We start from the raw sequence: 15852 nt of genomic DNA on the forward strand, positions 1-15852 counted from the left end.
AACCTTTCAGTGGTGTTCATTACTCTCCTCCATAGATTTAATGAATATACACGGTATTTCTCAGGTGAATATTCTGGAAATTGTTGCGAATTAATGAGTACCATATATGGTAACACAGGATCATGTCCATGCACTAAAAAGAAAGGCGTGTCCCTGAGCAAAGCATTATATGTACTGTTCAAAGCTAGCTCTGTTGTAGGAAGCATGGCGTGCCAATGAAAGGGGTTATCAGCCACTAAGTAACGCAAAATTCGCATTATTATTATTATGCAATTCTGCTAAGCCATTTGATGAAGGCCTATATGCGGTCACTGAAAAGTGTTCAATTTTCATCAAATCCGAAACCGATTTCACCACCTTATCTATAAACTCAAGACCATTATCACTTATCAAAATTTTCGGGCAACCAAAACTAGTAATGAAAGAGCACAGTGCCTGGACTAATGAATTTGCCAATTCATCCAGCATTGCGTATGTATGAGTGTACCGAGTAAATGCATCCACAAATACACATATATACTTATGTTGTGTTAAACCAGTAGGAAATGGTCCTACTACATCCATATGCACTCTATAAAATTTAATAGGAATCACAGGCCACTTTCTGGCTTCCGGTACAGTGATTTTATGTTCTTTGAAACAGTTACAAGCATGACAACTTTTTGTATAATTCTCTATGGATTTTTTCATTCCTAACCACAAAAAGGATTCACGTGCACTCCTTAATGTTCTATCAATCCCTAAATGCCCTGCATAGGGACTTGCATGTACAATGTGGATGGCTTGATTAATTAAAGAGCGAGGAAGAACTACCATGCAAAAATTCCCCTCCCCTCTTCTCTTAAGCACAATATAAGATCTTATTTTCTATAAAAAAAAGTTTCACGAGGCGCATTCAGAAATGACGGATAACTCTCTGATTCCCCTTTAATCACTGCTCGCACTCTTTCCATTCATTCCTCTTTTTCTGTCCCTCTCGGACTTCTTTTATGTCCCAACTTCTTAAGTCAATCAAACTTGCATCATCAGGACATTCTTTCTGGACACCCCCGGTCATGTCCTCAGCCACCCACTTATACTCACCTCTGCCACTCATCTCTCTCTCTCTCCTGAGTCTCCTCTTTCTCTCTCCTGAGTTTCCTCTCTCTCTCTCTCTCTCACACTCCGTCTTCTGACTGCTCATCGGGAGGATTTCTATCCCGTTCTCTATTTTCCCTATTTTGATGGGGGGGGGGGGGCTTCAATATATTGGTTATATTCTTCATTCCTCTTTTGTGCCCTAGTTGTTACCCCTATTAATGCACCTCTAGAGAGAGCATCAACTGCCTTGTTAGCATTACCTTCTATGTGGTGAAAACCATCTATATTAAATTCTAACAGTCTCAATCCATCTCGCTTATCGAGAGGTCAAATCATTTTTATAATACAAATCACGTAAGGGGCGATGATCACTTTGCAATTCAATCGACTGACCTAATAAAAAAAATCGATGCCTCTCTAGAACCCGTTGAAAAACTACGCCACCAATAGCTACGCTACTCGCATCTGTTGTCACTAAAATCAGGCGATCAAATCTAGAATATGCAAGAAATTCATTGCTAGTTAAGGCAGATTTCAAATGGTTAAAGGCCCTTTCTTCTTCCCCTCCCCAATTTATTACTTTTTGTTTCTTTAAAGCATCTAAGCGTCTCGCTATCTCTCCAAGACCTCTTATGAATTCACGGTAATACCCAGCGAGCCCTAGGAATCCAGCTACTTCCTTAGAGTTACATGGCCTGGAGAAATCTCTAATAGCCGGTACTTTACTGGGGCAGGGTTGGATACCTTCTGGGGTTATTAGGTGACCTAAAAATTTGACGTGTTTACCTAAAAAATTTGCACTTTGACATATTTATTTTCATACCATTACGTCGCAATCCTTCTAAAACTTTACGAATATTATTATTATGTTCTTCGGCCGTTTTCCCTGTAATTATGATATCGTTTAAATAAACATGAACATTATGGCCAATTAAGGGAGACATAACCGCCGTCATTACTCTAGAGAAAAGACTTGGAGCATTTTTAACACTAAAAGGAAAAAAAATATACTGAAATAGTTGATCGTTAGCTATAAAGGCCCTTTTACATTTACTGTCTTCCTGAAAGGGTATTTGAAAGTATCCAGATTTTAAATCAACAGTTGTAAAATATTTACTATCCCGTACTTTCACAAGTAATTCTCCGATCGAGGGTAATAGAAATGCATTATCCTTAGGGACTGCATTCAACATCCTATAATCAGCACACAATATTACAGAGCCATCCTTTTTCCTAACAGCTACAATTGGAGAAGCCCAGGGGATTCGCTCTCTATTATCCCTTGTTCCCTTAATTTATTATTTTCCCTTTATATCTCCCCCTGGAAATGAATGGGTACCTTATAAGGTCTTGACATAATCGGCTCCGCCTACCCAGTTTCGATGCTAAAGGGAAATCGATCAGTCCTTCCAGATGGCTCATCTCTTATTGCAATTACATCGGAATAATTATTGACAATGTCACTAACTACTGGATGATATTCTGGCAGACATAGTTTTCGTGCTTGCATAATAAAATTTTGAGTGCGTTTGTCTGTGCGGGCTGGAGTTGTGGCTCCCAACATCCCATTATAAGCTATTTCACATAACACTAACCCAACTCTTTTATTTGATGAATTAACTATCGTTATATTAGGTCTGTTCTCTTTTATTTCCGTCAATTCCTCTAATATCATATGGGCCCAATTGTCATGGGGTTTAACAACGACCTTGATTCCTTCTGCAAGAGGGCGACAGGGGGCCACTGATATGCTCGTAAGTGTCTGGGGAGACAACACTTCTCTCTCAGGTACAGCTGTTACTTTACTTGAATGTCTCTCCAAACTTGCACAAGCACTTAATCTCTCATGACTTTCTATCGGCAAATGTGCCCTCCGGCTTTTACTGTCATTGTATTTTTTCCACCAAAAATGCATATTTGATTAATAAAGATAAAATCAATTCCTAAAATAGCCTCGATTCCTAGAATTCCCAAGGTAGGTAAGACAAAAAATTCATGTGTACACTTCACAGATCTTACCTTAAAGTTGATGATCGTTGTATGGTTTATGCGTAGTTTATTTCCTCCTAGAGTATCGAGGACAATGGATGCCACTAGCTGTAGTGGGTTTGAGGAGACTTTTTTTTTAATCAGTGACACGCTGGCTCCTGTGTCAATCAGCGCTTGAATGAATTTCTCTGGCAGTTCAATCCTAACTGCTAACATTCCTAGACGGCCATTACGAGATATGGGGCACGTGCCAATGACTTAAGCTGCAATGCCGCTGCTCCCTAGTGCTGAGGGCGTGAGGTCCAGGTTACCGACGGAGGTCCCAGTGCTTGCTCCGTCGTCACTGCTTCCTCGGCTACTGCTTGTGATATCATGCGGGTGGGGGCGGGGGGGGAGGTGGGGAGGGGGTGGTTGCATCGTACTCCCCTGTCTCCCTCTTCCTCTGTTTCCTTTTCTTCTGATGTTGGGCGGGGGATGTGTGCCAAAGCCCGCCCGTCCTTGGCGCTTTTTGCTGAGCACTCTCAAGATAGATGACTGTAGGCCTGACAAGTGTAACAGCGGTGGGATCCTTGGGTGGGGCACTCCACTCATCGGTGCCCATTTCTCCCCCACACTGGCAGAATTAATAACTGCATTCTCCTCTAACCACCTTTGGGGGTTTCCGAGTGCCTCTCATGGCTGCCAACTTCTCAGAATCGGGCCAGTTATTCCCAGTCATTTTTTCTTCTGGCAAACTGTCTAAAAGGTTTTGTATTGCACTCACTATGTCAGCTAATGAGTGATTATCCTCGAACAAATAACCACATAAATACATGTTTACTAATCTGCGAATATGTTTACGGGCAATTGTTTTTTTACCACCTTTTGGGAGATTGGCACTTTGGGTAGCAAACGAATCACAAACGCAAAAAATGCTAATTGCAAAACTAAGAACTGATTCACCTTCCTGTATTTTGGGTTTGTAATTCTCTTTTTTGGGCTCAGCCATGTCGTCCTGATGGAAGGTTGCTTTAGGCAGCTTTCTAAGGGATATTTGGCTACAGTGATACTCCCAGAGAATTGATCGCAGGTCTCCAGAATTCTAACCGCTGGTGCGAGTATCCTTAATATAACTCTTAAGGATATCGCATAATATCAGAGGACGTATTTCTTGATACGACACATGGCAATCTTCATCCCAAATAAATTTTTCGCTTTGAGGGGGAAGAGTGGTGAAATTGAAGTGGAGCCGTTATGAAGGTTACCCGGTGGATCCCATCCCGGTACCACCCCGGTGAACTATTCCTTTTGTAGTAGTGAATTAAGCACGGTGTATCTCCCAACTGCTCTCGGTTTTGTTACTATTACAAGGATTATTACAATGCAATCTCCAGCATCTTCCTCCTCTGGAAAGCTGAGTATTTAATCTTTCCTGTGTATAATTTTTGGCTCCCTTCTCACAGTTAAATTAGCATAATTTAGATGTGTTTAGTGGAGCAGAGCCATCACCGTAGGCGGCCATTTTGGACAGCTGTCCTACGCCGTAAATGCTTTATTTAGTTAGTAGTACGACGTCCCCGGTGATTAGCTTTAATGAATTCTAGCTATTTAGGCAAATTATACTAGTGAAGATAAGATTACACATGTAATATTTCCTCTTCTGTTAAAACGTTTCGATAGTATACGATAGGGCCTCGGTGATAGCGTAGCCGAGATCCCGACTCAAGTTAGGCTAGCCTAACACGTTTTAGTATAACTTTGTAATGTTATCCCCGTTTATCCTCTTGTTTCATTTTATTAATTCGATCGGAGATAGAACATCTCCAAGAATTACTAGCATAATTTGATACTCGTCTCTTTTAGAGATTTAAGGATAAACCCTTCCTTCCCTCTGAGTGCCACCATTATGCGGCAGCCCTATCTTTTGTCTTGCCGTAGAGTAGTGTACTCCGGCTTGAGTGAGATAGTGTTTCTGTCCATCCTCTTTGCCAGTGAGTATCCCGGCTTTGAAATACGACAGTTACTCAGAGTATTCAGTCTTGTTGTTGGCAATTCTAACGATGGGGGTTAGTCATTCCCCTGCCGATTACAGTTTCCAGCAAAGAAAGCCTGGCTTCCCTAGTCCACAACCAAATGTGGTGGTACAGTTGCCGGCACCTTTCCCCTTGTGGACTAGAAGACATGTCTTATATTTGGCAATGTCTTAGGCTGGGGAATCGTTATTCCTCTGCCGCCGAAGACGGCGCCAGCATAAGAAACTATGTTTCTTTGATTTGCAACCGAAAGTAGGAGGCATACTTGCCGCCTTCTTTTTATGCAAAATATTAGACCCTTTCCCTGCCTCTCCTGTCCTTTAGTGACGGCCTAGCCATCACAACATCTGTGGCCGGTATTGTACAATCTCCCTGCTTGCCAGGTTGATTATAATGCCGGCTGGGCTCCTACAAAGGTGGTTAGATTGCCGCTTCGACCTTCCCCTAAATGGACGCAAGTATCTGGGAAAGGTTGAGCAGGCCATGACGGCTGCCGGTGGGAGACCCATTACAACTTTGAGTATTCTTCAGTCCTCTCTTGGACTGCCATCCACAAACCCTGTAACTGGCAGTGCATCTGGCAACAGATTTTGTGGCTGGATAGAAGCTAGAATTAATACATTCTCTCCCCTTCCATCTGAATCCTCATTCTGGAAAGAATGCAGTAGAGACAGTAGTCCCTACAACGCTAATTTTTGGCCTCAAGCCATGACGTCCTGATGGACGGTTCCTTCAGTAGCTTCCTGAGGGTATATATGACTACAGTGGATATTCCCAGAGAATAAAACCAAAGGTTTCACAGAATTCTAACTTCTTTAGGATATTGTATATCAACAGGGGACGAATGCTTGACACGCCACATGGATATCTGCACCCCACATAGCGTTTACGCTTCGAGGGGGAAAGGTGGAATGATAACTGAGGAGCCATTGCAAAGTTATCCTCCTACGTTACTGTTACGGTACCTCGCAACGTAAACAAACAGCAGCCATAGCTGTCCGCCATCTTGACTGATGTCACGTCCGTCCTCTTCATTCCAATTCTAGTAGTGTCACTGCATATTTTGTTTTTTCCCAGTTCTTGCTTTTTTCAATGCTATGTCGCAATCTTCGGCCTCGCCTTCTTCTGGAAAGTTGAGTACCATATCCTTGTATCGTATAAATAAGCTCTAGCCATAGAGTAACGATTTTTTATCCTTAAAATCTTGTGTTTTGTGTCGGAGCTGTGCCTTGACCGGAGGCGTCATGTTGCGACGCTGCTGTTCGCCTCGCATGCTTTATTTAGTTAGCCAGAACAGTGTTCCCGGTCTCATAACTAATTTAATATCATTAGTTATTTAGTCTTCATTGCTAGGAATTAGTTATATTATGGCAATAGCATTCTTCGGCGAACTTAGTTAGCCGAACCCTACGCTAGCCTACTAGCCTATCCCCTAGGCTTGATGCCTAAGTGTTCATGTTTACTTCCTGTATGATATAATAAGTGTTCCTGGTGTTAATTTACGAAATGAATATTTAGGCAATTATACATACAAGATTCAGTGATTGCACATGTGTTTTTTCGCCTTCTAGGGACCATGCAAGGGGTCGTGGGTGGTCTTACCATCGACTCTTTTACCCCTAACTTAATGTTGGGGCCCTTGTATGCTTCCTTATCTCCCTAGTTACCTTATTTAAGGTAATCTCCTCCCTCTGCGGTAGCCTAGGCTACATCCTACTCGTTTTACCTCGAATGGCATTCGGGTAGGTTAGGCTAGGATTGTTCTTCCCTTCTCATTGCCATTGCTCATGTGTTGAGTTAGGACAGAACCTCAGAGTACTTGTCGTTCACCCCAGCCCCTTAGGAGAACGTTTTCTCCTTCTGGTACTGTCTAGAGGATGAAGGTGGTTGGGTCACGACCCTTTCTCCCTGCAGCCTAGCGACTTGTCCTACCCCTGTCTTACCTAGTCTGGGAGAATGGTTCTCCTAGCCTAGGTTAGGCAGTCTTTAGGATTCTGTTTCTTTATAGTTTAGGACAGGAGAACACTAGTGCTGTACCTAAGCTAAGCTGGCCTATCCTAGGTTGGGGAGCATTCTCCCCCCCCCCAGATAGGCTAGCCTATAAACAGATTCCCTTCTCTTGGGGGTGTAAGGGTCGTGTCCCCACCCCCTTATCACTCCCTCTCAGGACCCTTTCCCCCTCCCCCCACTCTGTCCCTTTGTGTTTGCTTGCCATCACACCCCTGTCCGCCGTCCTACAACTCTTCCGCTTGCCGGCGAGTTGTGAGATTGGCTGTGTTCTTCTGCTAGATGGTCCGTTCTGCTACACTTCCCTAACATAGTTGAACTATGGGATAGTGCCGGCAGTTAGCTGCCGGCGGTTAGCTGCCGGCAGAAAACCTCCCTCCTTGAGTGTTCTCTGGCCCTCTCTTGGGCTACCACAGGTAACATAGCCGTCTGCCGGCTCTCTTCCGCCGGATGATAGGCGTATCCCCCTTTTATGTGAACACTCCTTCGGGAGGAAGGTTAGTCTGGGTACTGGGTGTTACCCTTCGTTTCCTTCTCTCCTTACCTTTCTCTCTTTCTATCTCGGTGCTGGTCCACTGTCGCCCTCCGCTTGCCGGCGCTAGTCGCCGACATCTTGGGTAACCTTCCTGCTTTATTGGATGATGTCAGCGATGGTCTACCATTTCCGGCTGCCTGACGGCTGCCGGGGGCCACCGTCCTGCCGGCGATTCACCGTCCTGCCGGCGATCTGCCATTCCCAAGTGTCTTTCTGTCTCTCTGCCACTTGGTATGTGGCCATTAATGGGTACACCTCACTAGACGGGCCTCCGGCCTACCATCAGTCAGCCTGCGCTTCTAGCCTCGGCTTAGAGTGGACAGTCACCCCTCCCGGCCGCCGGCCCTGTGCCGGCAGTCACTATCATGCAGCTGTGTAGCGTAGCTAGTTCTTCTCTGGTATTTCATACCATAGAACAATGACTATTGTATATGGTTGTACAATAAAACATTTCCAGCATATTTTGTGCTTCCTTGTGCAGTCTCTTGCCGGGACCGAACCTGCAAAAAGGGGTTTATTCTAATTTTCCCCCTTTTTTTCTATATAAACTGAATGTTTTCAGCTTTGCTCTTCTCTATGATTAATTCCCCAGAGGAAGCCTAAGCTTGGCTCATCTGAACGGATGCTCTTTCCCCCTTTTTAGAACCCTACAAGTTCTAAGGAATTAATTATAGTGTAAGGTCGTGGCAATTAGCTAGGCAGGATTCACAAATATGTGTCTTCCTACTTCTTTTCTAGCTCACCTATCCTGAGCTCACAACCAAATTGAATCTTATATTTTATAAGTTGCTACTTAAATTTTAATCTAAGATTACTGTAAGTCATGATATAATGACTCTCAAGTACTCACTGTCTCTTTCTTTTACAGGAGGAGTACGTGAAGTGTGAGAGCTCCTTCTGCGGAGTTTGTCGCCCTGACTTTTATGGGCATCTGGCATGCTGGACCCCCGCCGCCTGTGCCACCAAGAAAGGGAATCTGAAGTATTGGGATCCGCAGACTTGTTCAGTCTGCAAAAGCCTCCTTGATGAGGCGTTCGACAACCCTCCATCCGTGGAGGACCGGGACAATGCACGAGAGAAACTGCGCAAGTGGGTACGCGGTTTCCAGAGGAATGTCACAGGGCCGTATCTCCCCAACGAGAAGATGAGGGCCCTTCTCTTCCCTAAGGCATCGGCTGATGCCATGATCCCTAAGGACGAGATCCCCTGTGTTCAACTTACGGTTGAACCGGACGTTACGGCCGCTCTCCAAGGCTGTCATATCGACGAGGAGGAAAGGATGTTGGACGTGTCCGAAAATACCGAAAGGACCCTCATGATTGAGGGTCAGGAGGAAGAAGAGGATCAGGTGGAGTTCCCTGATTCAGAGGGCGAGGTCGCCCGAGCACCCTCTGCGGCTTCTGCTGTGGTCGAGGAGTCAGTTCCCTCCACATCTGCTGCTTCGCTTTCTCAGCTGCCGACCACCCAGGATACCATCCAGGTCCTGGTAGCACTCATGGACGAGAGGTTCCGCAAAGGTCAAGAGGACCTCAAGAGGCATTTAATGGGCTGGAGGCAACTGAAGAAACTCTCGGTCAAACAGCTTCCCCCTTGCTCGGTGTCAAATCCCTGGAGGTATACCGAGCACATGCCAATAACGATGGGGCGCATTTTCATTAATGACAAAATGGATGCCATTCCCCTTGAAGAAGTAGAGTTCTACCCTAGCTTTGAGGTATATCCGGACTGTTACGTCAAGCTTAAGTACGAACTGGCCTCCAAGGAGGAGACCGAACCTAAGGAAATGATCGTATTCGAGCACTCCAATGCCCAGGCTTTGCTGGCTGATTGCCTCAAGAGTCGAGGCTTCACTAACTCCAAGATGCCAGCGTTGAGCAAGAAGCATCCATCCATTCTTGCTCCTCCTACCATGGTCTTTCCTTTCGTGGAAAAGGCTCTAAACGTGGTCTTGAAGGCGGTGGAGGAAGGAAAGCCCTGCCTTACACTGGAAGAGTGTAGGCCTCTCTCCCTCGCCTTACCCCCCGACGATAAAAGCTGGAAGGATATCCAGCTTACTTTCACGGTTGGGAAACTGGACGTCAGTTTAATGAAGATCTCCCTAAGCTTAATGACCATCTGCTACGTAGGGAACAAGACACCAAGGAGAGGCTACCTGCCTCCTTATCCCATCAAGTTCAACTTAAGGCAATGGCCGGGGACATTCGGGTCCCGGACTTCTACAGGGTTCCTACTAAGACCCACCTTGCGACCGTGATGAAGGATTTGTTCAGCTTCATCAAGGCTCGGAGAGCCTGTAGAGAGTACGTGTTCGCCAATGCAGCCGTGAAGCATGAACCCCGGAAACTGATCTCCTCCAACATCTGGGGCAAACATCTCTTCTCAACAGCTTTGGTGAAGGCGATCGTGGACAAGGCTGCCACTGAGAACCGGAACCTTCTCAACAAGGGGGGAAAGTCCCAGAAGAGGAAGTCCTCTCAGGATGAAGGTCCGCAACCTAAGAGGAAACCCTCCTAGCCTAGACCCCAACAGCGTCACGCCAAACATCAGTTTCCGGCTCCCGCTACTCCCCAGATAGTGGCCCAGCCACAGCAGACCTTTCAGCTGGTCCCTCAACTGGTGGTGTCCCAATCACCAGTTTTCACTCCTGCGTACAAAAGACAGTCCACTACCTTTCGTCCCAGAGGTAGAGGCTCCGGCAGAGACTCCTCTCGTCGTCCTTCCAGAGGCAGAGGAGGAAGGGGAGCAAGCGGCCGAGGTGGTAAACACTAGGGAAACCAGAAGCAATGAAGTGCTTCCGGTGGGAGGAAGACTCCGCCACTTTCAGGATCGTTGGACCTTCAATCCTTGGGCACACAGCATCATCAAGAAGAGACTAGGATGGAGTTGGATACAACCACCTCCAATCTTCCAACAATTCTTCCAGCCCTCGACCCCCATCCTAGAAGAATATGCCCTAGAACTCTTGAACAAGAAGGTGATCAAGAGGGTAAAGTCCACCAGGTTCCAGGGAAGACTGTTTTGTGTTCCCAAGAAGGACTCAGATAATCTCAGAGTCATTCTCGACTTGTCCCCTCTCAACAAGTTCATTGTGAACAACAAATTCAAGATGCTGACTCTTCAACATATAACAGCCCTACTGCCTCACAAGGCTTACACGGTCTCAATAGACCTGGAGGATGCCTATTGGCACATTCCAATGAATCACCAAGCTTCCTCCTACCTAGGATTCAGGCTCCAAAGAAGAAACTACGCCTTCAGGGCCATGCCCTTCAGGCTTAACGTGGCTCCAAGAATCTTCACGAAACTAGCAGAAATGATCGTTCACCAGCTACGCCTTCAAGGCGTCCAGGTAATGGCTTACCTAGACGACTGGCTGGGTTGGGCGCCATCATCAGAAGAATGTTTGCGTGCCTGCAGAAAGGTGACCCAATTCCTGGAACATCTGGGTTTCAAAATCAACACCAAGAAGTCTTGCCTGTCTCTAGCTCAGAAGTTTCAATGGTTAGGAATCCATTGGAATCTTCAATCACACTGCCTTTCCATCCCTCTGAAGAAAAGGAAGGAAATAGCTGGGTCTGTCAAAAGACTTCTAAAATCCAAATGGATTTCAAGACGACAACAGGACCGGGTACTCGGCTCCCTACAGTTCGCCTCAGTGACAGACCCAGTACTACGAGCACAGCTAAAGGATGCTTCAGGAGTCTGGAGACGAAACTCATCCATCGCTTGAAGAGATCTCAAAAGGCCCCTACCAAACACGCTTCGCTCACTCCTCAATCCGTGGTCGGAAACAAGGACCTTGAAAAGATCTGTCCCTCTTCAACCACCACCTCCATCAATCAACATCCACACGGATGCCTCGATAGAGGGATGGGGGGGGGGTGTCACTCCCACCAACAACAAGTTCAAGGAACATGGTCTCCCCTGTTCAAGACGTTTCACATCAACATCTTGGAGGCCATGGCAGTTCTTCTCACTCTGAAGAAACTATCTCTTCGTCCTTCAATCCATATTTGTCTAACTCTGGACAGCTCCGTGGTAGTCAGATGTCTCAACCGTCAAAGCTCAAGATCACCCCACCTCAACCAAGTACCTTTGCCCATTTTCCAGCTGGCAGACAAGAAAAAATGGCACTTGTCTGCAGTTAACCATGCAAGGATTCCGCAATGTGACGGCGGATGCTCTATCGAGGACAAGCCCCATAGAGTTGGAATGGTCCCTAGACGCAAGATCATTCTCCTTCATGTCCTGTCAAGTCCCGGAACTGTAGATCGACCTCTTCATGACGAGCGACAACAATCAACTTCCTTGATATGTGGCCCCATACGAGGACACCAAAGTGGAAGCAGTGGACGCCATATCCCTGGACTGGAACAGATGGTCAAAGATATACCTGTTCCCTCCACCCAATCTTCTGAAAAGTCCTCTCCAAACTGAGAACCTTCATGGGAACAGCAGCCCTAGTGGCTCCCAAGTGGCCTGGAGCAACTGGTTTTCCCTAGTCCTGGAGCTACAACCCAAGCTGATCCCTTTGCCGGGCCTAGTTCTCTCCCAGCAGGTGCAGAAGTCGACTGTCTTCGATTCATCAAAGAAAGTCCAAGACCTTCATCTCATGATTTTCTCTCCCTAGCCGTGGAGAAAAGGTTTGGAATCTCGAAGAAAAGTTTAGACTTCCTAGAGGAATACAAAACAAAGTCTACCAGAAGGCAATATGAATCATCCTTGAAGAAGTAGGTGTCCTTTGTCAAGGCAAAAGACCCTACGGAAATCTCCATAGATTTTTGTATGTCCTTCTTTATTCACCTTCATGGACAAGGCTTGGCGGCCAACATGATTTCCACTTGTAAATCGGCCTTGACAAGACCACTACTGTACGCCTTCCAAATTGATTTGTCCAATGAAATCTGTAACAAACTTCCGAGGGCATGTGTTAGACTCCGTCCTGCACCTCCACCGAGACCCATCACCTGGTCCCTGGATAAGGTGCTCCATTTTGCCTCTAGCTTGGACAACGAATCTTGCCCTCTGAAAGACTTGATTCAAAAAGTAATTTTCCTTTTTGCTCTCGCATCGGGAGCCCGAGTCAGTGGAATAGTGGCATTATCAAGAGGAGCGCCCGATACAGTTCGCCGACACAGGGGAACTTACCCTCTTCCCTGACCCTACGTTTCTCGCCAAAAATGAACTCCCCACCAAGAGATGGGGACCTTGGAGAATCTGCCCTCTGAAGGAAGATGTCTCTCTATGACCAGTGGAGAGTCTTAAGGTCTATCTTCGAAGAGCTACAGACTTTGGCGGAGGACAGCTTTTTAAAGGAGAAACATCTGGTAGTGACCTGTCACCTAAACAACTAAGGGCGAAAATCACCTACTTTATTCGCAGAGTGGATCCTGACAGAACACCCGCAGGTCATGATCCTAGGAAAGTCGCCTCTTCTCTGGATTTCAAAAGCCTCCGATCCTTCACAGGCTGGAAATCATCAAGAGTGTTCTTTAAACACTATGCGAAGCAGGTGCGCGAAGTTAAAAGATTCGTGGTAGTAGCAGCTGCTTAGTGCTGTGTAGAACAGTGAGTTATTTCAGGACTCTAGCTCAACGGGTGCCTGTGTTGACCCTAGTGTGATACATAGTGATTTCAGGTGACAGTTAGTGTCACAAAAGACTGTTCTTCCTCAAGGTGAAGTGATATAGATTCTAACACGTGTGCCACATGTTCTTAGACATGAAATGTATTGTGACTCTTAAAGACTTTCATTCCCCAGGAACTTATGTGTATAAAGGCAAATTCTTTCCTTCCAGATTCCACATCACCGTCTTTTAGATCATGATATATGACTGTTATTCAACAATTTTATTGTAAATTATTTACCTTATTTTACTTTATTGCAATTTCTTGATTAAAATAGATATTTTATTTACCATATGCATCTTATTTCGCCTTTCCATATGAAAATGAATTGCTGTTACTGTGTTTCAATGCCCCTAATTATTCTTTATTATGTTATATATAATAATTATCCTGTCTGAAACATGCTCACCAAGCAAGTGAAATAGTTCCTACACAAATATTTAACCTTCCGATCTGTCTACGAGACCGGCACGATCCTCACATCCAGGTGTTTCTATCTTCATCAGGGTACTTCGAGATGTTCTTCTTGTCCAAACAGGACCTCCCTGCCAGGGGGGCAGGAAGCCATCCATGTCATTGTTTATGCCACTGGTAGTGACATATAACGAAGATGTCACAGTCTCTAAGGTCACCAGACCAAAGTAATATTGTTTGAAGTAGAAGGCACTTTGAAATGGGGAAAAACCACGATACACTAATTCTCTGGTATACTTCCATCAGGACTTCATGGCTTGAGCCCAAAAAACGGATTTTGAGCGAAGCAAAAAATCAATTTTTGGGTGAGATGGCCATGACGTCCTGATGGACCCGCCCTACTGGTTCTAGTTCGGCCTGTCAGGCCCCTCCATTTTATATTGTATCGTGGAGGCTGGCAGAAACGCTGAATATGGAATGAAGAGGACAGACGTGACGTCAGTCAAGATGGCGGACAGCTATGGCTGACGTTTGCTTATGTCGCGAGGTACCGTAACAGTAACGTAGGAGGATAACTTTGCAATGGCTCCTCAGTTATCTTACCACCTTTCCCCCTCGAAGCGTAAACGCTATGTGGGGTGCAGATAGCCATGTGGCGTGTCAAGCATACGCCCCCTGTTGATATACGATATCCTAAAGGGAAACCTTTAGGGTACTCGCGCTAGAAGTTAGAATTCTATTAGAATTCCGGAGATAGCAGGTCAGCAATTTAACGAAAACCTTCCAAGGTTGCCAAACCCTCCCTTGAGAAGGGAACAGGAGATGAAAGATAAGCTTGTCGCCTCCCTATCTCATCGGAACCGCTTAAGAAATGTGTGCAGGGCTTTAGTAATTCCCCACCCTTGTGATGGATTTGTAGGTTTTTTCTCAGTTCAAAAAAGGACCGGTAGAGACCATGTGTTTGCCGCATCAACGGTGAAACACGAACCCAGAAAACTGATTTCATCATGTATCTGGGGCATAGACCCTTTCCCATTGGAAATGGTCCAAGAGGTCATTACCAAAGCCACCACAGAGAATAGGAACCTGCTCCAAAAGTGGGGCATGTCCTCAAAAAGGAAATCATCATTAGAGCTGCACAATTTCCGACCGTGACCATGATCATGGTGCCTCAAATGATAGTCCAACCGTCAACCACCTTCTACATGGTGTCTCATCAGCTGGTAGTCAATCACCTGTATTTAATCCAGGCTTTGAAAGGCACTTGCTCCAAGGATGGATGAGGACGAGGTCACGGAAATATGTCCTCAGGAACCTCTAAACAATATGAGGTTTGAGGTAGGAGGCAGACTTTCCACATTCGGGATCGTTGGCCCTTCGATCCCTGGGTCCAGAGCCAAATTACAAATGGACTTGGTTGGAAATGGAACGAAATCAACCCCACCTTTCCAAAATTTTTCCAAGATTCCCCCTTATTGGAAGAATATGCCTCAGAACTCTTGAATACGAAGGTGATGAGGAAAGTGAAGTCCATCGAAATTCCAGGGAAGGCTGTTTTATGTTCCCAAAAAGGACTCGGACAGACCCAGAGTTATTCTAGACTTGTCTACTCAACAAGTTCATTGAGAACAACAAGTTCTGGATACTTACAATGAAACACATCCCTTTTACCAAAAAGGGGCGTATATACTGTACTGTAGTCTCAATTGACCTGGTAGATGCTTACTGGCACCTACCAGTCAATCACCCCATCTCCTCCTCCCCAGAGTTCAGGCTACAGAAGACAAAATTTGTCTTCACAGCCATGCCCTTTGGACTAAATATAGCCCCAAAGTTATTCACAAAACTCACGGACACGATCATCCAGCACCTGCGCTCTGAAGGAGTACAGGTGGTAGCATACCTAGACGATTGGCGGGTGCGGGCAGTATCCAAGACTACTTGTCTGCAAGCGGCCGGAAAAGTGATCCAGTTCCTGGAACACCTGGGCCTCAAGACTAGTCGCTAGAAGTCTCGCTTTTCTCCAACTCACAAGTTTCAATGGTTGTGAATCCATGGGAACTTGTAGTCATAACACCTCTCCATTCTATTAAAGAAGGGAGAGAAATAGCGGCATCTGTCAGGAGACGAAGCCAACGCAAGAGGATTTCAAAATACCAATAGGAAAGAGCAATGGGCTCTCTCCGG

The sequence above is a fragment of the Palaemon carinicauda genome, chromosome 39 (assembly GCF_036898095.1).
Source record: "Palaemon carinicauda isolate YSFRI2023 chromosome 39, ASM3689809v2, whole genome shotgun sequence".
In the NCBI taxonomy this organism is placed as follows: domain Eukaryota; kingdom Metazoa; phylum Arthropoda; class Malacostraca; order Decapoda; family Palaemonidae; genus Palaemon; species Palaemon carinicauda.